This window comes from Ambystoma mexicanum, chromosome 8 (genome assembly GCF_040938575.1).
Source record: "Ambystoma mexicanum isolate Mex_15411 chromosome 8, UKY_AmexF1_1, whole genome shotgun sequence".
Classification (NCBI taxonomy): Eukaryota; Metazoa; Chordata; class Amphibia; order Caudata; family Ambystomatidae; genus Ambystoma; species Ambystoma mexicanum.
In genome coordinates, this window is record NC_090929.1 from 1,714,227,983 (window position 1) to 1,714,250,264 (window position 22,282).

The 22,282-nt window shown below is 58.0% G+C and overlaps 1 protein-coding gene across 4 annotated transcripts in view; it reads right to left on the minus strand.

Annotated features, from left to right (window-relative positions):
• CHST15 (carbohydrate sulfotransferase 15) overlaps nt 1-22,282 on the minus strand; it is a 615,742-nt gene that overhangs the window by 422,639 nt on the left and 170,821 nt on the right. Inside the window, exon 1 of one of the 4 annotated variants that reach the window (XM_069612034.1) lies at nt 12,869-13,193. The exons of 2 other annotated variants lie outside the window; for them this stretch is intronic. The gene's annotated coding sequence lies outside the window, so the exon portion shown is untranslated. Of the gene's footprint in view, nt 1-9,324; nt 9,539-12,868; nt 13,194-22,282 lie in introns of those variants that run through there. One more of the 4 variants, XM_069612032.1, reaches the window with a different exon arrangement.

Here is a 22,282-nt window from a genome sequence, read left to right on the forward strand (position 1 = left end):
GGGGAGAAGTGGGAAGGCTTGGGGGAGCAAAAGGCAAGCTTGGAGGAGCAGTGGGAAGGCTTGGATGAGCAGTAGGTAGGCTTGGGGGAGCAGTGGGAACGCTTGGAGGAGCAGTGGGAAGGCTTGGAGGAGCAAAAGGCAAGCTTGGAGGAGCAGTGGGAAGGCTTGGATGAGCAGTAGGTAGGCTTCGGGGAGCAGTGGGAAGGCTTGGAGGAGCAGTGGGAAGGCTTGGAGGAGCAGTAGGCAGGCTTGGAGGAGCAGTGGACAGGCTTGGAGGATCAGCGGGAAGGCTTGGGGGAGCAGTGGGACGGCTTGGAGGAGCAGTAGGTAGGCTTGGGGGAGAAGTGGGAAGGCTTGGAGGAGCAGTGGGAAGGCTTGGAAGAGCAAAAGGCATGCTTGGAGGAACAGTGGGAAGGCTTGGATGAGCAGTAGGTAGGCTTAGGGGAGCAGTGGGAAGGCTTGGAGGAGCAGTAGGTAGGCTTGGGGGAGCAGTGGGAAGGCTTGGAGGAGCAGTGGGAAGGCTTGGAGGAGCAAAAGGAAAGCTTGGAGGAGCAGTGAGAAGGCTTGTATGAGCAGTAGGTAGGCTTGGGGGAGCAGTGGGAAGGCTTGGAGGAGCAGTGGGAAGGCTTGGAGGAGCTGTATGTAGTCTTGGAGGAGCAGTAGGAAGGCTTGGAGGAGCAGTGGGAAGGCTTGGAGGAGCAAAAGGCAGGCTTGGAGGAGCAGTGGGAAGGCTTGGAGGCGTAGTAGGTAGGCTTGGCGGAGCAGTAGGAAGGCTTGGATGAGCCAGTGGGAAGGCTTGGAGGAGCAGTGGAAAGGGTTAGAGGAGCAGTGGGAAGGCTTGGAGGAGCAGTGGACAGGCTTGGGGAGCAGTGGGAAGTCTTGGGGGAGCAGTCTGAAGGCTTGGGGAGTAGTGGGAAGGCTTGGAGGAGCAAAAGGCAAGCTTGGAGGAGCAGTGGGAAGGCTTGTAGGAGCAGTGGGAAGGCTTGGAGGAGCAGTGGGAAGGATTGGAGGAGCAAAAGGCAAGCTTGGAGGAGCAGTGGGAAGGCTTGGAGGAGCAGTAGGTAGGCTTGGGGGAGCAGTGTGAAGGCTTGGGGGAGTAGTGGGAAGGCTTGGAGGAGCAGTAGGTAGGCTTGACGGAGTAGTTTGAAGGCTTGGAGGAGTGGGAAGGCTTGGAGGAGCAGTAGGTAGGCTTGACGGAGTAGTAGGAAGGTTTGGAGGAGGAGTGGGAAGGCTTGGAGGAGCAAAAGGCAGGCTTGGAGGATCAGTGGGAAGGCTTGGGGGGAGTAGTGGGAAGGCTTGGGGGGGAGTAGGTAGGCTTGGAGGAGCAGTAGGAAGGCTTGGAGGAGCAAAAGGCAGGCTTGGAGGAGCAGTGGGAAGGCTTGGAGGAGTAGTAGGTAGGCTTGGAGGAGCTTTAGGAAGGCTTGGAGGAGCAGTGGGAAGGCTTGGAGGAGCAGTGGGAAGGGTTGGATGAGCAGTTGGTAGGCTTGGAGGAGCAGTAGGAATGTTTGGAGGGTAGTAGGAAGGCTTGGAGGAGCAGTAGGAAGGCATGGAGGAACAGTAGGCTTGCATGGAGGAGCAGAAGGCTGGCACGGATGAGCAGAAGGCAGGCTTGGATGAGCAGTGGGAAGGCTTGGATGAGCAGTGGGAACGCTTGGAGGAGCAAAGGCAGGCTTGGAGGAGCAGTGGGAAGGCTTGGAGGAGCAGTGGCAAGGCTTGGAGGAGCGGTAGGTAGGCTTGGAGGAGCAGTGGGAAGGCTGGGAGGAGCAAAAGGCAGGCTTGGAGGAGCAGTGGGAAGGCTTGGATGAGCAGTGGGAAGGCTTAGAGGAGCAGTAGGTAGGCTTGGAGTAGCAGTAGGAAGGCTTGGAGGAGCAGTGGGAAGGCTTGGAGGAGCAAAAGGCAGGCATGGAGGAGCAGTAGGCTGGCATGGAGGAGCAGTAGGTAGACTTGGAGGAGCAGTAGGCAGGCTTGGAGGAGCAGTGGGAAGGCTTGGAAGAGCAGTGGGAAGGATTGGAAGAGCAGTAGGCAGGCTTGGAGGAGCAGTAGGCAGGCTTGGAGGAGCAGTGAGAAGGCTTGGAGGAGCAGTGGGCATGCTTGGAGAAGCAGTGAGAAGGCTTGGAGGAGCAGTGAACAGGCTTGGAGGAGGGTAGGCAGGCTTGGAGGAGTAGGAAGGCTTGGAGGAGCAGTAGGCAGGCTTGGAGGAGCATTGTGAAGGCTTGGAGGAGCAGTGGGAACTCTTGGAGGAGCAGTAGACAGACTTGGAGGAGCAGTAGACTGGCTTGGAGGAGCAGTGGGGACTCTTGGAGGAGCAGTAGGCAGGCTTGGAGGAGCAGTAGACTGGCTTGGAGGAACAGTGAGAAGGCTTGGGGAGTGGTGGGCAGGCTTGTAGGAAGTTAGGAAGGCTTGGAAGAGTAGGAAGGCTTGGAGGAGCAGTAGGCAGGCTTGGAGGAGCAGTGGGAAGTCTTGGAGGTGCCGTCGGAAGGCTTGGAGGTGCAGTAGGAATGCTTGGAGGAGCAGTGGGAAGGCTTGGAGGAGCATTAGGCAGGCTTGGAGGAGCAGTGGGAAAGCTTAGAGGAGCAGTGGGAAGTCTTGGAGGAGCAGTAGGCAGGCTTGGAGGAGTAGTGGGAAGGCTTGGAGGAGCAGTAGGCAGGCTTGGGGAAGTAGTGGTAAGGCTTGGAGGAGCAGTGGGCAGACTTGGTGGAGCAGTGGGAAGGCTTGGAGGAGCAGTAGGACGGCTTAGAGGGGCACTAGGCAGGCCTGGAGGAGCAGTAAGCTAGCTTGGAAGAGCAGTGGGAAGGCTTGGAGTAGTAGGCAGCATTGGAGGAGCAGTGGGAAGGCTTGGAGGATCAGTGAGAAGGCTTGGAGAAGTGGGAAGGCTTGGAGGAGCAGTAGGCAAGCTTGAAGGTGCAATAGGCAGGCTTGGAGGAGCAGTGGGAAAGCTTGGAGGAGCAGTAGGTAAGCTGTGGGGAGCAGTGGGGAAGGCTTGGGGTAGCAGTGGGAAGGCTTGGAGGAGCAGTAGGCAGACTTGGAGGAGCAGTAGGCAGGCTTGGAGGAGCAGTAGGCAGGCTTGGAGGAGCAGTGGGAAGGCTTGAAGGAGCAGTGGGCAGGCATGGGGGAGGAGTGGGTAGGCTTAGAGGAACAGTTGGAAGGCTTGGAGGAGCAGTGGGCAGACTTGGAGGAGCAGTGGGCAGGCTTGGAGAAGAAGTGGGCAGGCTTGGGGGAGCAGTTTGAAGGCTCGGGGGAGCAGTGGGAAGGCTTGGGGAGTAGTGGGAAGGCTTGGAGGAGCGGTGTGAAGGCTCATGGAGCAGTAGGGAGGTTGGAGGGGCTATAGGAAGGCTTGGAGGAGCAATAGGCAGGCTTGGAGGAGCAGTGGGAAGGCTTGGAGGAGCAGTTGGCAGGCTTGGAGGAGTAGTGGGAAGGCTTGGAGGAGCAGTTGGCAGGCTTGGAGGAGTGTAGGCAGGATTGGAGGAGTAGGAAGGTTTGGAGGAGCAGTGAGAAGGCTTGGAGGAGCAGTGGGAAGGCTTGGAGGACGGAGCAAAAGGCAGGCTTGGAGGAGCAATAGGAAGGCCTGGGGGAGCAGTGGGAAGGCTTGGGGGGGAGTAGTGGGAAGGCTTGGAGTAGCTGTAGGTAGGCTTGGAGGAGCAGTAGGAAGGCTTGGAGAAGCAGTGGGAAGGCTTGGAGGAGCAAAAGGCAGGCTTGGAGGAGCAGTGGGAAGGCTTGGAGGAGTAGTAGGTAGGCTTGGTGAAGCAGTATGAAGGCTTGGAGGAGCCAGTGGGAATGCTTGGAGGAGCAGTTGGAAGGCTTGGAGGAGCAGTGGAAAGGCTTGGAGGAGCAGTGGGAAGGCTTGGAGGAGCAGTTGCAGGCTTGGAGGAGCAGTGGACAGGTTTGGAGGAGCAGTGGACAGGCTTGGGGGAGCAGTGGGAAGGCTTGGGGGAATAGTGGGAAGGCTTGGAGGAGAAGTAGGTAGGCTTGGGGAGCAGTGGGAAGGCTTGGAGGAGCAGTGGGAAGGCTTGGAGGAGCAAAAGGCAAGCTTGGAGGAGCAGTGGAAAGGCTTGGAGGATCAGTAGGTAGGCTTGGGGGAGCAGTGTGAAGGCTTGGGGGAGTAGTGGGAAGGCTTGGAGGAGCAGTAGGTAGGCTTGAAGGGGTAGTAGGAAGGCTTGGAGGAGCAGTGGGAAGGCTTGGGGGGAGTAGTGGGAAGGCTTGGAGAAGCAGTAGGTAGGCTTGGAGGAGCAGTAGGAAGGCTTGGAGGAGCAAAAGGCAGGCTTGGAGGAGCAGTGGGAAGGCTTGGATGAGCAGTAGGTAGGCTTGGAGGAGCAATAGGAAGGCCTGGAGGAGCAGTAGGAAGGTGTGTAGGAGCAGTAGGAAGGCTTGGAGGAGCAAAGGCAGGCTTGGAGGAGCAGTGGGGAGGCTTGGAGGAGCAGTGGGAAGGCTTGGAGGAGCGGTAGGTAGGCTTGGAGGAGCAGTGGGAAGGCTGGGAGGAGCAAAAGGCAGGCTTGGAGGAGCAGTGGGAAGGCTTGGATGAGCAGTGGGAAGGCTTAGAGGAGCAGTAGGTAGGCTTGGAGGAGCAGTAGGAAGGCTTGGAGGAGCAGTGGGAAGGCTTGGAGGAGCAAAAGGCAGGCGTGGAGGAGCAGTAGGCTGGCATGGAGGAGCAGTAGGCTGCCATGGAGGAGCAGAAGGCAGGCTTGGATGGGCAGGAGGCAGGCTTGGAAAAGCAGTGGGAATGCTTGGAGGAGCAGTAGGAAGGCTTGGGTGAGCAGTAGGAATGCTTGGAGGAGCAGTAGGAAGGATTAAGGAAGCAGGAGCCAGACTTGAGGAGCAGGAGGAAGGCTTGGGATGCAGAAGGCCGGCTACTTGGAGGTGGAGTATGAAGGGTTAATGGAACAGGGAGGTCTGTAGGAGCAATAGGAAGGCTTGGGTGAGCAGTAGGAATGCTGGGAGGAGCAGAAGGCTTGAGGGAGCAGTAGGTAGACTTGGAGGAGCAGTAGGCAGGCTTGGAGGAGCAGTGGGAAGGCTTGGAAGAGCAGTGGGAAGGATTGGAAGAGCAGTAGGCAGGCTTGGAGGAGCAGTGGGCAGGCTTGGAGGAGCAGTGAGAAGGCTTGGAGGAGCAGTGGGCATGCTTGGAGAAGCAGTGAGAAGGCTTGGAGGAGCAGTGGACAGGCTTGGAGGAGTGTAGGCAGGCTTGGAGGAGTAGGAAGGCTTGGAGGAGCAGTAGGCAGGCTTGGAGGAGCATTGTGAAGGCTTGGAGGAGCAGTGGGAACTCTTGGAGGAGCAGTAGACAGACTTGGAGGAGCAGTAGACTGGCTTGGAGGAGCAGTGGGGACTCTTGGAGGAGCAGTAGGCAGGCTTGGAGGAGCAGTAGACTGGCTTGGAGGAACAGTGAGAAGGCTTGGGGAGTGGTGGGCAGGCTTGTAGGAAGTTAGGAAGGCTTGGAAGAGTAGGAAGGCTTGGAGGAGCAGTAGGCAGGCTTGGAGGAGCAGTGGGAAGTCTTGGAGGTGCAGTCGGAAGGCTTGGAGGTGCAGTAGGAATGCTTGGAGGAGCAGTGGGAAGGCTTGGAGGAGCATTAGGCAGGCTTGGAGGAGCAGTGGGAAAGCTTAGAGGAGCAGTGGGAAGTCTTGGAGGAGCAGTAGGCAGGCTTGGAGGAGTAGTGGGAAGGCTTGGAGGAGCAGTAGGCAGGCTTGGGGAAGTAGTGGTAAGGCTTGGAGGAGCAGTGGGCAGACTTGGTGGAGCAGTGGGAAGGCTTGGAGGAGCAGTAGGACGGCTTAGAGGGGCAGGCCTGGCAGGCCTGGAGGAGCAGTAAGCTAGCTTGGAAGAGCAGTGGGAAGGCTTGGAGGAGTAGTAGGCAGCATTGGAGGAGCAGTGGGAAGGCTTGGAGGATCAGTGAGAAGGCTTGGAGAAGTGGGAAGGCTTGGAGGAGCAGTAGGCAAGCTTGAAGGTGCAATAGGAAGGCTTGGAGGAGCAGTGGGAAGGCTTGGAGGAGCAGTAGGTAAGCTGTGGGGAGCAGTGGGGAAGGCTTGGGGTAGCAGTGGGAAGGCTTGGAGGAGCAGTAGGCAGACTTGGAGGAGCAGTAGGCAGGCTTGGAGGAGCAGTAGGCAGGCTTGGAGGAGCAGTGGGAAGGCTTGAAGGAGCAGTGGGCAGGCATGGGGGAGCAGTGGGTAGGCTTAGATGAACAGTTGGAAGGCTTGGAGGAGCAGTGGGCAGACTTGGAGGAGCAGTGGGCAGGCTTGGAGAAGAAGTGGGCAGGCTTGGGGGAGCAGTTTGAAGGCTCGGGGGAGCAGTGGGAAGGCTTGGGGAGTAGTGGGAAGGCTTGGAGAAGCAGTGTGAAGGCTCATGGAGCAGTAGGGAGGTTGGAGGGGCTATAGGAAGGCTTGGAGGAGCAATAGGCAGGCTTGGAGGAGCAGTGGGAAGGCTTGGAGGAGCAGTTGGCAGGCTTGGAGGAGTAGTGGGAAGGCTTGGAGGAGCAGTTGGCAGGCTTGGAGGAGTGTAGGCAGGATTGGAGGAGTAGGAAGGTTTGGAGGAGCAGTGAGAAGGCTTGGAGGAGCAGTGGGCAGGCTTGGAGGAGCAGTGGGCAGGCTTCGAGGAGCAGTGGGAAGGCTTGGAGGAGCAGTGGGCAGGCTTGGAGGAGCAGTGGGAAGGCTTGGGAAGCAGTAGGAAGGCTTGGAGGAGCAGATGGCAGACTTGGAAGAGCAGTGGGAAGGCTTGGGAAGCAATAGGAAGGCTTGGAGGAGCAGTAGGCAGACTTGGAGGAGCAGTGGGCAGGCTTGGAGGAGCAGAGGGAAGGCTTGGAGGAGCAGTGGGCAGGCTGGGAGGAGCAGTGGCAATGCTTGGGGGAGCAGTGGGAAGGCTTGGGGGGAGCAGTGGGAATGCTTGGGGGAATAGTGCGAAGGCTTTGGGAGCAGTGGGAAGGCTTGGAGGAGCAGTGGGGAGGTTTGGAGGAGTGTAGGCAGGCTTGGGGGAGTAGTAAGGCTTGGAGGAGCAGTGGGAAGGCTTGGAGGAGCAGTGGGCAGGCTTGGAGGAGCAATAGGCAGGCTTGGAGCAGCAGTGAGAAGGCTTGGGAAGCAGTAGGAAGGCTTGGAGGAGCAGTAGGCAGACTTGGAGAAGCAGTGGGCAGGATGGAGGAGCAGTGGGAAGGCTTGGAGGAGCAGTAGGGAGGCTTGGAGGAGCAGAAGGGAGGCTTGGGGTTGTAGTGCGAAGGCTCAGGGAGCAGTAGGGAGGCTTGGAGGAGCAGTAGGGAGGCTTGGAGGAGCAGTGGGCAGGATGGAGGAGCAGTGGGAAGGCTTGGAGGAGCAGTAGGGAGGCTTGGAGGAGCAGAAGGGAGGCTTGGGGGAGTAGTGCGAAGGCTCAGGGAGCAGTAGGGAGGCTTGGAGGAGCAGTAGGGAGGCTTGGGGGAGCAGTGGGGAGGATTGGAGGAGCAGTGGGGAGGATTGGAGGAGTGTAGGCAGGCTTGGGGGAGTAGTAAGGCTTGGAGGAGCAGTGGGAAGGCTTGGAGGAGCAGTGGGCAGGCTTGGAGGAGCAATAGGCAGGCTTGGAGCAGCAGTGAGAAGGCTTGGGAAGCAGTAGGAAGGCTTGGAGGAGCAGTAGGCAGACTTGGAGGAGCAGTGGGCAGGATGGAGGAGCAGTGGGAAGGCTTGGAGGAGCAGTAGGGAGGCTTGGAGGAGCAGAAGGGAGGCTTGGGGGAGTAGTGCGAAGGCTCAGGGAGCAGTAGGGAGGCTTGAGGAGCAGTAGGGAGGCTTGGAGGAGCAGTGGGCAGGATGGAGGAGCAGTGGGAAGGCTTGGAGGAGCAGTAGGGAGGCTTGGAGGAGCAGAAGGGAGGCTTGGGGGAGTAGTGCGAAGGGAGCAGTAGGGAGGCTTGGAGGAGCAGTGGGAAGGCTTGGAGGAGCAGTAGGGAGGCTTGGAGGAGCAGAAGGGAGGCTTGGGGGAGTAGTGCGAAGGCTCAGGGAGCAGTAGGGAGGCTTGGAGGAGCAGTAGGGAGGTTTGGAGGAGCAGCAGCAAGGCTTTTAATGACTTCTTATTTTATTGAGGTTTAAAGCAAAGCAAAGAGTAAAGAGCACATTGTCGCAGGACTCCTCATAAACATGTGCCCGCCTTACATGACACATCAGAGACGCAGAGAGAGCACACGGTGTGTTGGTGGGGATGGAGGTGCGTGTGATTTTCTGACTGGATTAATGGCCCCATTGCTGCTGCTGACCTCAGGGTCCTCGGTGGGGTGCAGTTTGGGTGAGAGCGGGTAGGTAGTAGGGCACCGTTTTCTAGTGGACCCGCTGCATAATATTTGGGGTGTTGAGGTTTCTGGAGGCAGAGAGCTCTGATGGGGGGACGCCTTTCATAACACACACTGGTCAGTTGGCTGAGGGCAGGTTGGGCGCCCTATGTGTGGAGAGCAGCTCTTTGCCCCAGGGAGTTAAGTGGCATGGGATATTGAGCCGGGGCTCATTTAGGGGCAGCGGCCTAATGACGACATCCGCTTATATCCCTTAGAAGAGATCATCATCTATTAATTAAAGGGATGCCTGGCGGGGTCGGCACTCGCCTTTTCTCCCTTAGTGGTGGCGCCGCACCCTGCCAGACATCCCTTTAACTAAGAGATGCAGTGATCACTCCTAGGTCTCTTAGTTAAAGGGATGTCTCAGGAGGCCTGGGCCACCATTATGGAACAAAAGGCAGGCCCAGTTTTATTTTTTTAAAACCTGAAGCTCTCGCTCTGGAGTGGGAGCTTTAAGCATTAGAAAACAAGGTACTGGCTTTTAGAAGCTTAACTTTTCTTCTTTAATGGTATTGCTGGCCGAACCAGGCACAGGGGGTCAGTGGGCGCCTCAATTATGGCCGAAAAGGCTTCTTTCTTTTAAGCCCGAAGCTCTAGATCACGAGCAAGAGCTTCGGGCTTTAGAAAAAAAACTGTGGAAGTTTTCCTGAGCTCATTGGCTGGACTATAAAGGGGGCTTCAGGAAGCCCCATCAGCGCCCCGTTTGGAGAGATTTTTGTCCTGGTTAGCCCCGACCCACTTAAAGCCCTAATTATTCAAAGAGTAAAGCGGTCAGCCGAAACATCTGTGCACTGCCTGCACGACGAATGTTCAAAACCCAGCAGAGTCGATTCAGCCCTTCATCGTTCTGAGGTCATGCTGAGTACCGATGCATTGTGGGAATATGGTAAGAAGCACTGTATGAAACCCTACAGTGCCTGTGAGTGAGTGAGTGAGTGAGTGAGTGAGTGAGTGAGTGAGTGAGTGAGTGAGTGAGTGAGTGAGTGAGTGAGTGAGTGAGTGAGTGAGTGAGTGACTGAGGCTCTAACACCTACCCTCCAAATGACCACCTCTCGGCACCTTACCTGACTTCGCATGTCCCGAGAGCTAGCTTGCCACTTGGGGCGGGGGTCTCCAGGAACTGCCCTCTTCCTGGAACCTGAAGCACTCCGGCTGTGCCGTCGGGCCACCTCAGCCAGCAGCGGGAGGCGGCGCGCCGCCGGGCTCTGTGGTCTGATAATGACTGCAGGCCATGTTTCTCATTTCCCAGAGCCTGCCTCCCTGGGTCACATCTGCTCTGTGGTTCCTGGTGTCACCGGCCACCCGCCTCCTGCCAAAAGAATCCAGAAATAAACGCTTCCTGTGTTTTTAACTGCACGCCGGGTTGCCTCATGCTCCTCCACGCTTCACTTAAAGCCGCCGCATCAGGTCGCTAGAAAGGAAGCCAGCAAAACAAACTCAGATCTGGGTAACAGGAAACGTCGTGCCGTTCAGGGGTGGACTAGGACCCAAAAGAGGCCCTGGGAATAAAGCTAGAAGTGGCCCCATAGTGCACATGACCAACAAGTCCAGCCCTTTTCCTATGAGAACATTTGGAGATGAACAGGCCTGGCAAATGGGCCGTGTCTTGCCGGTGCCGCCGGCTGGCTCTTGCCGGGTCCGCGATCCGGAGTCAGATGTCTCGGCGGATCTCGAGGTCGCGCTGCCTCAGCCCTGACTAGGATTTACTGAGCCCCCTCTCAGGACCCAGCCTGCCTCTGCCCTGACCAGGCTATACCGAGCCCCCTCTCGGGACCCAGCCTGCCTCTGCCCTGACCAGGCTATACCGAGCCCCCTCTCGGGACCCAGCCTGCCTCAGCCCTGACCATGCTATACCGAGCCGGACCCGACCTGCCTCAGCCCTGACCAGGCTATACGGAGTGCCCTCTCTGTTCCCGGCCAACTTCGGCCCTGACCAGGCTATACCGTGCCCCCTCTCGGGACCCAGCCAGCCTCAGCCCTGATCAGGCTTTACCGAGCCCCCTCTCGGGACCTGGCCAGCCTCAGCCCTGACCAGGCTATGCCGAGCCCCCTCTCGAGACTTGGCCAGCCTCAGTCCTGACCAGGCTATATCGAGCCCCCTCTCAGGACCCGGCCAGCCTCGGCTCTGGCCAGGCTATACCGAGCCCCCTCTCGAGACCTGGCCTGCCTCTGCCCTGACCAGGCTATACCGAGTCCCCTCTCGAGACCTGGCTAGCCTCCGGCCTGACCAAGCTATACTGAGCCCCCTCTCAGGACCCGGCCAGCCTCAGCCCTGACCAGGCTATACCGAGCCCCCTCTCGAGAACTGGCTAGCCTCTGTCCTGACCAGTCTATACTGAGCCCCCTCTCGGGACCCAGCCAGACTCTGCCCTGACCAGGCTATACCGAGCCCCCTCTCGGGACCCAGCCAGCCTCAGCACTGACCAGGCTTTACCGAGCACCCTCTCGGGACACAGCCAGCCTCAGCACTGACCAGGCTATACTGAGCCCCCTCTCAGGACCCAGCCAGCCTCAGCCCTGACCAGGCTATACCGAGCCCCCTCTCGAGACCTGGCTAGCCTCTGTCCTGACCAGTCTATACTGAGCCCCCTCTCGGGACCCAGCCAGCCTCAGCACTGACCAGGCTATACCGAGCCCCCTCTTGGGACATGGCCTGCCTCACCCCTGTCCATGCTATACCAAGCTGGACCCAACCTGCCTTATCGCTGACCATGCTATACCGAGCGCCCTCTCTGGACCCGGCCAACTTTGGCCCTGACCAGGCTATGTTGAGCCCCCTCTCGGGACCCGGCCAGCCTCCGCCCTGGCCAGGCTATACCGAGCCCCCTCTCGAGAACTAGCCAGCCTCTGCCCTGACCAGGCTATATCAAGCCCCCTCACGGGACCCGGCCAGCCTCGGCCCTGACCAGGCTATAACGAGCCCCCTCTCGAGACCCAGCCAGCTTCGGCCCTGGCCAGGCTATACCGAGCCCCCTCTCGAGACCCGGCCTGCCTCAGCCCTGACCATGCTATACCGAGCCCCCTCTCGGGACCCAGCCAGCCTCGGCCCTGGCCAGGCTATACCGAGCCCCCTCTCGGGACCCAGCCTGCCTCAGCCCTGACCATGCTATACCGAGCCCCCTCTCGGGACCCAGCCTGCCTCTGCCCTGACCAGGCTATACTGAGCTCCTGGCTGTGCTTCACTCATGACAGCCAATGAGGCTCACGCATGTCTAGAGTGGCTCATGGGACAGAGGAAGCAAAGATTCAGGATTGGCTGGACGTTCTACCATTGGGACCTAGCTAGATTTGTTTAGGTTTTTGACTTTCTGTAATTAAAAAAAAAACATTCTGAAAAACGGATTATGATTACTCAAAAACACAACCTGTCCCATTTCAGGTATGAATTGATGAGCCACTACTGGATTCTATGATTCCTTAACTTTGCTTTCTAGTTCTTGTAATTCCTGCTTTCACAAGAGGGGACTCACAAAGTAACCTCGCACGGAGGAGTCGCTACTGCACGCTGTGGGGCTACACTGCTGTATGCTGTAGCATTATATCGCACTCTGCCACTATTTACTACATCAGGACTTCAAGGTCTGCCGATAAGACACAGGGCAATTCATTGATTTTCCCAGGTCCACACGTTGTGGTTGCACCAGCAGTGTTGCAGTATGCACTTAGTTATGTAGACGAGGTCACCCTTGTTCATTTTTACATGCTCTTCTTTCGGCCACGCCTTCAAGTTTTAGGCCATGCCCATCCAGCAAGCCACGCCCCCAAATGAGGGTTCCTCCTCAATTTCTTACCCCACTTAAAGCACTGCCGAGCCCCCCCTCGGGAGCCGGCCTGCCTCATACCTGACCAGGTCATACTGAGCCCCCTCTTGGGACCCAGCCAGCCTCAGCCCTGACTAGGCTATACCAAGCCCCTAGCTTCTCAGAAAGGGAAGCCGGGGCTCTGTGACCTACCCTGTGCTGTCCTCCTTTCAACAGCCTCACTGATGCGTTTGCAGGTTTTATTTGCTGACCCTGTTTCCTTTTTCTTGCCTGAAAGGGGCACCACGGGAATCAATGGGTCATGAATATAACTGGGAGGGGGCACCACTGTTGAAAGCTGGCTTCCTACATGCTGGGGGCACTATTGTTTTCCAAATGTGCATTTCACACTTCCATAGAAGAACAAAAGTGCATTTTCAAACTGAAAAATGCTGCTGGCATTCTCTAGTTTTCTTTGAATACTCTGTAATTTGTGTGCCCCTTGCTTTGTGATTTAGAAGAGGTTATATTTATAAAGATGTTATATGCTTGTCAAACTGGTTAATCACAAATAAATGCTTCTGTTGTGCTGAAAAGCAGTTTTTAGGAAATTAAACTGTGGGTTCATGGGTGCCAACTTTTGATTTTCACAACAGGGGCAGAAATACCCCACCGTTGCCCTGAATATAAGCAAGCATCCAGCCCAACCCATACCCTGGCCAAACTCATTTGATAGCACTTTTTTTTTTAATAAGCAATTGCAAAAAGTCAAGTGATTTAAAGTGGAATTGATGTGCAGTGTGGGGGTTTGGAAAGAAGCAGCATAAAAGAAATTGCACCTTTTTAAAAATATTATTTTGAACATTACCTTTGAGTGAGTCCAACTGCCAGATCCGCCCCCTCGGAACTCCACCCCTACCTCCAAAGTCCACCCCCCACTGCGGCCCTTGTGGGATTCCCCTTCAAATGTTTTGCATTTCCTCCAATGGAAATCAAAGTAAATCGATTGGACACAGAAGAAAGTGCAGCCGTGGTGCTGCTGGCCCCAGATACTTGCAAAGACGTGTGCCATACACGCCCCCTCGCCCCAGGGGGCAGAACGCCGCCACCTCCGTCTCCTGGAGCTGTTTGGCTTCTTATGGTTGACTTGGCTTCCATGTGCGCGGGAGACAGAGCCAGTGTCCTGGGGCACAGCTGAGAAGATGTGAGCGCCACGGCACCCGGGTGGCACACGCTAAGGGTGTGTGCAGGTCACGTCACTCACAGCGGGGACGTTTCTGGCAGACTGGCACTAGTGCACCGCGGACTCCAAGCATCCACACGAGTCACAAAAAAGCACTTCTCTCTCTGGAGGACAGGAAGTGCCTCACACTGCGTGTGTCTTGGTGCACGGAGATGCACGCCTCTCCCTCGCCGAGAAATGTGACAGATTAAATTTGGTTTGCATGTATATTCGCGCGCAAAGCCCATGGCGTGTAGGCGCTGTTACAGTGAAGCCTGTCAGCACGCGGGTAAAGGACGGCAGTTAAACAAGTGAGTTTTTAGTTTTGTCCAGAAAAGGTGAAAGAAAGGCTCCCTACACAGAGGTAGGGGGAGGTTGCTCCAGTGGGTGGCAGTGCAGATGGGGAACAGCTGGAAGAAAGGCTACTCATACAGCTGTAGGGAAAGGTTCTTCCAGAGGGTGGCAGTGCAGACCAGGGACGGCTCGAAGAAAGGCTGCCCAAGCAGAGGTAGGGAAAGGTTCTTCCAGAGGGTGGCAAAGCAGAACGGGAACAGGTGGAAGAAAGGCTCCCCAAGCAGAGGTAGGGAGATATTGTTCAAGAGGGTGGCAGTGCGGCCAGGAACAGGTGCAAGAAAGGCTCCCCAAGGAGAGGTAGGGGGAGGTTCTTCCAGAGGGTGGCAGCACAGACTGGCAACAGGTGGAAGAAAGGCTCCTCAGGTAGAGGTAGGTTCTTCCAGAGGGTGGCAGCAGCTTTGGTAGGGGGAGGATCCGCATGCAGAGGTAGGAGGAGGTTGTTCCAGGGGGTGGCAGCGCAGACCGGGAACAGGTGGAAGAAAGGCTTCCCACGCAGAGGTAGGGGGAAGTTGCTCCAGGGGGTGGCAGCACTGACAGGGAACAGGTGGAAAAAAGGCTCCCTACACAGAGGTAGGGGAAGTTTAAGGGCTCCCCAAGCAGAGGCAGGGAAGGGGAGGTTGTTCCAGAGGGTGGCAGCGCAGACCGGGAACAGGTGGAAGAAAGACTCCCCACGCAGCACTAGGGGCAGGTTGTTCCAGAGGGTGCCAGTGTGACTGGAAACAGGTGAAAGAAAGGCTCCCCACGCATCGGTAGGGAAGGTTGTTCCAGAGGGTGGCAGCGCAGACCGTGAATAGGTTGAAGAAAGGCTCCCCAAGCAGTGGTAAGGGGAGGTTCGTCCAGAGGGTGGCAGCGCAGACTGAGAAAAGGTGGAAGAAAGGCTCCCCAAGCAGAGGTAGGGGGGAGGTTGTTCCAGAGGGTGGCAACGCAGACCAGAAAAAGGTGGAAGAAAGGCTCCCCAAGCAGAGGTAGGGGGAGGTTCTTCCAGAGGGTGGCAGCGCAGACCGGGAACAGGTGGAAGAAAGGCTCCCCAAGCAGAGGTAGGGAGATGTTGTTCCAGGGGTTGGCAGCGCAGACCGGGAACAGGTGCAAGAAAGGCTCCCCAAGCAGAGGTAGGGGGACGTTTTTCCAGAGGGTGTCAGCGCAAACCGGGAACAGGTGGAAGAAAGGCTCCCCAAGCAGAGGTAGGGGAGGTTGCTCCAGAGGGTGGCAGCGCAGCCCAGGAACAGGTGGAAGAAAGGCTCCCCAAGCAGAGGTAGGGGGAGGTTGTTTCAAAGGGGTGGCAGCGCAGACTGGGAACAGGTGGAAGAAATGCTTCCCAAGCAGAAGTAGGGGGAGGCAAGCAGAGGTAGGGGAAGGCTGTTCCAGGGGGTGACAACGCAGACCGGGAACTGGTGGAAGAGAGGCTCCCCAAGCAGAGGTAAGGGGAGGTTGCTCCAGAGGGAGGCAGTGCAGATGGGGAACAGGTGGAAGAAAGGCTCCTCATACAGCGGTAGGGAAAGGTTCTTCCAGAGGGTGGCAAAGCAGACCGGGAACAGGTGGAAGAAAGGCTCCCCAAGCCGAGGTAGGGAGATGTTGTTCAAGAGGGTGGCAGTGCGGCCAGGAACAGGTGCAAGAAAGGCTCCCCAAGCAGAGGTAGGGGGAGGTTCTTCCAGAGGGTGGCAGCAGCTTTGGTAGGGGGAGGCTCCCCATGCAGAGGTAGGGGGAGGTTGTTCCAGGGGGTGGCATCGCAGACCGGGAACAGGTGGAAGAAAGGCTTCCCACACAGAGGTAGGGGGATGTTGTTCCAAAGGGTGGCAAAGCCGACCGGGAACAGGTGAAAGAAAGGCTTCCCACGCAGAGGTAGGAGGAAGTTGCTCCAGGGGGTGGCAGCACAGACAGGGAACAGGTGGAAGAAAGGCTCCCTACGCAGAGGTAGGGGAAGTTTAAGGGCTCCCCAAGAAGAGGCAGGGAAGGGGAGGTTGTTCCAGAGGGTACCAGCGCAGACCGGGAACAGGTGGAAGAAAGGCTTCCCACGCAGAGGTAGGAGGAAGTTGCTCCAGGGGGTGGCAGCACAGACAGGGAACAGGTGGAAGAAAGGCTCCCTACGCAGAGGTAGGGGAAGTTTAAGGGCTCCCCAAGAAGAGGCAGGGAAGGGGAGGTTGTTCCAGAGGGTGGTAGCGCAGACCGGGAACAGGTGGAAGAAAGACTCCCCACGCAGCACTAGGGGCAGGTTGTTCCAGAGGGTGGCAGTGTGACTGGAAACAGGTGAAAGAAAGGCTCCCCACGCAGCGGTAGGGAAGGTTGTTCCAGAGGGTGGCAGTGCAGACTGGGAACAGGTGGAAGAAAGGCTCCCAAATCAGAGGTAGGGGGAGGTTGTTCCAGAGGGTGGCAGCGCAGACCGAGAATAGGTTGAAGAAAGGCTCCCCAAGCAGTGGTAAGGGGAGGTTCCTCCAGAGGGTGGCAGCGCAGACAGAGAAAAGGTGGAAGAAAGGCTCCCCATGCAGAGGTAGGGCGAGGTTGTTCCAGAGGGTGGCAGCGCAGACCGGAAAAAGGTGGAAGAAAGGCTCCCCAAGCAGAGGTAGGGGGAGGTTCTTCCAGAAGGTGGCAGCACAGACCGGAACAGGTGGAAGAAAGGCTCCCCAAGCAGAGGTAGGGGGAGGTTCTCCCAGAGGGTGGGAGCGCATACCGGGAACAGGTGGAAGAAAGGCTCCCCAAGCAGAGGTAGGGAGAGGTTGTTCCAGGGGTTGGCAGCGCAGACCGGGAACAGGTGCAAGAAAGGCTCCCCAAGCAGAGGTAGGGGGATGTTTTTCCAGAGGGTGGCAGCGCAGACCGGGAACAGGTGGAAGAAAGGCTCCCCAAGCAGAGGTAGGGGAGTTTGCTCCAGAGGGTGGCAGCGCAGCCCAGGAACAGGTGGAAGAAAGGCTCCCCAAGCAGAGGTAGGGGGAGGTTGTTTCAAAGGGGTGGCAGCGCAGACTGGGAACAGGTGGAAGAAATGCTTCCCAAGCAGAAGTAGGGGAGGCAAGCAGAGGTAGGGGAGGCTGTTCCAGGGGGTGACAACGCAGACCGGAAACTGGTGGAAGATAGGCTCCCCAAATAGAGGTAGGGGGAGGTTCTTCCAGAGGGTGGCAGCGCAGTCCGGAACAGGTGGAAGAAAGGCTCCCCAAGCAGAGGTAGGAGGAGGTTGTTCCAAAGGTTGGCAGCGCAGACCGGGAACAGGTGGAAGAAAGGCTCCCCACACAGAGGTAGGGGGACGTTGTTCCAGAGGGTGGCAGCGCAGACTGGGAACAGGTGGAAGAAAGGCTCCCAAAGCAGAGGCAGGGGGAGATTGCTCCAGAGGATGGCAGCGCAGCCTGGTAATAGGTGGAAGGAAGGCGCCCCAAGCAGAGGTAGGGGAAGGTTGTTTCAGGGGGTGGCAGCACAAACCGGGAACAGGTGGAAGAAAGGCTCCGCAAGCAGCGGTAGGGGGAGGTTATTCCAGAGAGTGGCAGTGCAGACCGGAAACAGGTGGAAGAAAGGGCCCCAAAGCAGAGGTAGGGGGAGGTTGTTCCAGAGGGTGGCAGCGCAGACCGAGAATAGGTTGAAGAAAGGCTCCCCAAGCAGTGGTAAGGGGAGGTTCCTCCAGAGGGTGGCAGCGCAGACCGAGAAAAGGTGGAAGAAAGGCTCCCCATGCAGAGGTAGGGGGAGGTTGTTCCAGAGGGTGGCAGCGCAGACCAGAAAAAGGTGGAAGAAAGGCTCCCCAAGCAGAGGTAGGGGGAGGTTCTTCCAGTGGGTGGCAGCACAGACCGGAACAGGTGGAAGAAAGGCTCCCCAATCAGAGGTAGGGGGAGGTTCTCCCAGAGGGTGGGAGCGCATACCGGGAACAGGTGGAAGAAAGGCTCCCCAAGCAGAGGTAGGGAGAGGTTGTTCCAGGGGTTGGCAGCGCAGACCTGGAACAGGTGCAAGAAAGGCTCCCCAAGCAGAGGTAGGGGTATGTTTTTCCAGAGGGTGGCAGCGCGGACTGGGAACAGGTGGAAGAAAGGCTCCCCAGGCAGAGGTAGGGGAGGTTGCTCCAGAGGGTGGCAGCACAGCCCAGGAACAGGTGGAAGAAAGGCTCCCCAAGCTGAGGTAGGGGGAGGTTGTTTCAAAGGGGTGGCAGCGCAGACTGGGAACAGGTGGAAGAAATGCTTCCCAACCAGAAGTAGGGGGAGGCAAGCAGAGGTAGGGGGAGGCTGTTCCAGGGGGTGACAACGCAGACCGGGAACTGGTGGAAGAAAGGCTCCCCAAATAGAGGTAGGGGGAGGTTCTTCCAGAGGGTGGCAGCGCAGTCCGGAACAGGTGGAAGAAAGGCTCCTCAAGCAGAGGTAGGGGGAGATTCTCCCAGAGGGTGGGAGTGCATAAAAGGAACAGGTGAAAGAAAGGCTCCCCAAGCAGAGGTTGGGAGAGGTTGTTCCAAAGGTTGGCAGCGCAGACCGGGAACAGGTGGAAGAAAGGCTCCCCACACATAGGTAGGGGGACGTTGTTCCAGAGGGTGGCAGTGCAGACTGGGAACAGGTGGAAGAAAGGCTCCCAAAGCAGAGGCAGGGGGAGATTGCTCCAGAGGGTGGCAGCGCAGCCTGGGAACAGGTGGAAGAAAGGCGCCCCAAGCAGAGGTAGGGGAAGGTTGTTTCAGGGGGTGGCAGCACAAACCGGGAACAGGTGGAAGAAAGGCTCCGCAAGCAGCGGTAGGGGGAGGTTATTCCAGAGAGTGTCAGTGCAGACCGGAAACAGGTGGAAGAAAGGGCCCCAAAGCAGAGGTAGAGGGAGTTTGCTCCAGAGGGTTGCAGCGCAGACCAAGAAGAGGTGGAAGAAAGGTTCCCCACGCAGAGATAGGGGGAGGTTTTTCCAGAGGGTGGCAACGCAGCCCGGGAACAGGTGGAAGAAAGGCTCCCCAGGCCGAGGTAAGTTCTTCCTGAGGGTGGCAGCGCAGACCAGGAACAGGTGGAAGAGAGGCTCCCCAAGCAGAGGTAAGGGGAGGTTGCTCCAGAGGGTGGCAGTGCAGATGGGGAACAGGTGGAAGAAAGGCTCCTCATACAGCGGTAGGGAAAGGTTCTTCCAGAGGGTGGCAGTGCAGACCGGGAACGGCTCGAAGAAAGGCTCCCCAAGCAGAGGTAGGGGAAGGTTCTTCCAGAGGGTGGCAAAGCAGACCGGGAACAGGTGGAAGAAAGGCTCCCCAAGCAGAGGTAGGTAGATGTTGTTCAAGAGGGTGGCAGTGTGGCCAGGAACAGGTGCAAGAAAGGCTCCCCAAGCAGAGGTAGGGGGAGGTTCTTCCAGAGGGTGGCAGCACAGACTGGCAACAGGTGGAAGAAAGGCTCCTCAGGTAGAGTAAGGGGGAGGTTCTTCCAGAGGGTGGCAGCAGCTTTGGTAGGGGGAGGCTCCCCATGCAGAGGTAGAGGGAGGTTGTTCCAGGGGGTGGCAGCGCAGACCGGGAACAGGTGGAAGGAAGGCTTCCCACACAGAGGTAGGGGGATGTTGTTCCAAAGGCTGACAGCACAGACCGGGAACAGGTGGAAGAAAGGCTTCCCATGCAGAGGTAGGGGGAAGTTGCTCCAGGGGGTGGCAGCACAGACAGGGAACAGGTGGAAGAAAGGGTCCCTACGCAGAGGCAGGGGAAGTTTAAGGGCTCCCCAAGCAGAGGCAGGGAAGGGGAGGTTGTTCCAGAGGGTGGCAGCGCAGACCGGGAACAGGTGGAAGAAAGACTCCCCACGCAGCACTAGGGGCAGGTTGTTCCAGAGGGTGGCAGTGTGACTGGAAACAGGTGAAAGAAAGGCTCCCCACGCAGCGGTAGGGAAGGTTGTTCCAGAGGGTGGCAGTGCAGACAGGGAACAGGTGGAAGAAAGGCTCCCAAAGCAGAGGTAGGGGGAGGTTGTTCCAGAGGGTGGCAGCGCAGACCGAGAATAGGTTGAAGAAAGGCTCCCCAAGCAGTGGTAAGGGGAGGTTCGTCCAGAGGGTGGCAGCGCAGACCGAGAAAAGGTGGAAGAAAGGCTCCCCAAGCAGAGGTAGGGGGAGGTTGTTCCAAAGGGTGGCAGCGCAGACCGGAAAAAGGTGGAAGAAAGGCTCCCCAAGAAGAGGTAGGGGGAGGTTCTTCCAGAGGGTGGCAGCGCAGACCGGGAACAGGTGGAAGAAAGGTTCCCCAAGCAGAGGTAGGGAGAGGTTGTTCCAGGGGTTGGCAGCGCAGACCGGGAACAGGTGCAAGAAAGGCTTCCCAAGCAGAGGTAGGGGGACGTTTTTCCAGAGGGTGGCAGCGCGGACCAGGAACAGGTGGAAGAAAGGCTCCCCAAGCAGAGGTAGGGGGGGGGGTTGTTTCAAAGGGGTGGCAGCGCAGACTGGGAACAGGTGGAAGAAATGCTTCCCAAGCAGAAGTAGGGGGAGGCAAGCAGAGGTAGGGGGAGGCTGTTCCAGGGGGTGACAATGCAGACCGGGAACAGGTGGAAGAAAGGCTCCCCAAATAGAGGTAGGGGGAGGTTCTTCCAGAGGGTGGCAGCGCAGTCCGGAACAGGTGGAAGAAAGGCTCCCCAAGCAGAGGTAGGGAAAGGTTGTTCCAGAAGGTGGCAGCGCAGACTGGGAACAGGTTGTTGGGAAGGCTCCCAAAGCAGAGGCAGGGGGAGATTGCTCCAGAGGGTGGCAGCGCAGCCTGGGAACAGGTGGAAGAAAGGCGCCTCAAGCAGAGGTAGGGGAAGGTTGTTTCAGGGGGTGGCAGCACAAACCGGGAACAGGTGGAAGAAAGGCTCCGCAAGCAGCGGTAGGGGGAGGTTACTCCAGAGAGTGGCAGTGCAGACCGGAAACAGGTGGAAGAAAGGGCCCCAAAGCAGAGGTAGGGGGAGGTTGCTCCATAGGGTTGCAGCGCAGACCAAGAACAAGTGGAAGAAAGGCTCCCCAAGCAGTGGCAGGGGGAGGTTGTTTCAGAGGGTGGCAGCGCAGACTGGGAACAGGTGGAAGAAATGCTCCCCAAGCAGAAGTAGGGGGAGGCAAGCAGAGGTAGGGGGAGGTTGCACCAGAGGGTGGCAGTACAGACCAGGAACAGGTGGAAGAAAGGCTCCCCACGCAGAGGTAGGGGGAGGTTGCTCCAGAGGGTGGCAGCGCAGACCGGGAACAGGTGGAAGAAAGGCTCCCCAAGCAGAGGTAGGGGGAGGCTGCTCCAGAGGGTGGCAGTGCAGACCGGGAACAGGTCGAAGAAAGTCTCCCCACGCAGCGGTAGGGAAGGTTGCACCAGAGGGTGGCAGCACAGACCAGGAACAGGTGGAAGAAAGGCTCCCCACACAGAGGTAAGGGAAGGTTGCTCCAGACAATGGCAGCGCAGACCGGGAACAGGTGGAAGAAAGGCTGCCCATGCAGAGGTAGGGGGAGGATGCGGGTGGCAGTGCAGATCGGGAACAGGTGGAAGAAAGGCTCCCCAAGCAGAGGTAGGGAGAGGTTGTTCCAGAGGGTGGCAGTGCAGACTGGGAACAGGTGGAAGAAAGGCTCCCAAAGCAGAGTTAGGGGGAGGTTGTTCCAGAGGGTGGCAGTGCAGACCGGGAACAGGTTGAAGAAAGGCTCCCCAAGCAGAGGTAAGGGGTGGTTACTCCAGAGGGTGGCATCGCAGACCGAGAACAGGTGGAAGAAAGGCTCCCCAAGCAGAGGTAGGGGGAGGTTGTTCCAGAGGGTGGCAGCGCAGACCGGCAATAGGTTGAAGAAAGGCTCCCCAAGCAGAGGTAGGGGGAGGTTGTTCCAGAGGGTGGCAGCGCAGACCGAGAACAGGTGGAAGAAAGGCTCCCCAAGTAGAGGTAGCGGGACGTTCTTCCAGAGGGTGGCAGCGCAGACCGGAACAGGTGGAAGAAAGGATCCCCAAGCAGAGGTAGGGGGAGGTTCTCCCAGAGGGTGGGAGGGCATACCGGGAACACGTGGAAGAAAGGCTCCTCAAGCAGAGGTCGGGAGAGGTTGTTCCAGGGGTTGGCAGTGCAGACCAGGAACAGGTGGAAGAAAGGCTCCCCACGCAGGGGTAGGGAGACAATGTTCCAAAGGGTGGCAGCTCAGACCGGGAACAGGTGGAAGAAAGGCTCGCAAAGCAGACGTAGGGGGAGGTTGCTCCAGAGGGTGGCAGCGCAGTCCGGGAACAGGTGGAAGAAAGGCTCCGCAAACAGAGGTAGGGGGAGATTGTTTCAGAAGGTGGCAGCACAAACCGGGAACAGGTGGAAGAAAGGCTCCCCAAGCAGTGGTTGGGAGAGGTTGTTCCAAAGGTAGGCAGCGCAGACCGGGAACAGGTGGAAGAAAGGCTGCCCACACAGAGGTAGGGGGACGTTGTTCCAGAGGGTGACAGTGCAGACTGGGAACAGGTGGAAGAAAGGCTCCCAAAGCAGAGGCAGGGGGAGATTGCTCCAGAGGGTGGCAGCGCAGCCTGGGAACAGGTGGAAGAAAGGCGCCCCAAGCAGAGGTAGGGGAAGGTTGTTTCAGGGGGTGGCAGCACAAACCGGGAACAGGTGGAAGAAAGGCTTCGCAAGCAGCGGTAGGGGGAGGTTATTCCAGAGAGTGTCAGTGCAGACCGGAAACAGGTGGAAGAAAGGGCCCCAAAGCAGAGGTAGAGGGAGTTTGCTCCAGAGGGTTGCAGCGCAGACCAAGAACAGGTGGAAGAAAGGCTCCCCACGCAGAGATAGGGGGAGGTTCTTCCAGAGGGTGGCAACGCAGCCCGGGAACAGGTGGAAGAAAGGCTCCCCAGGCCGAGGTAAGTTCTTCCTG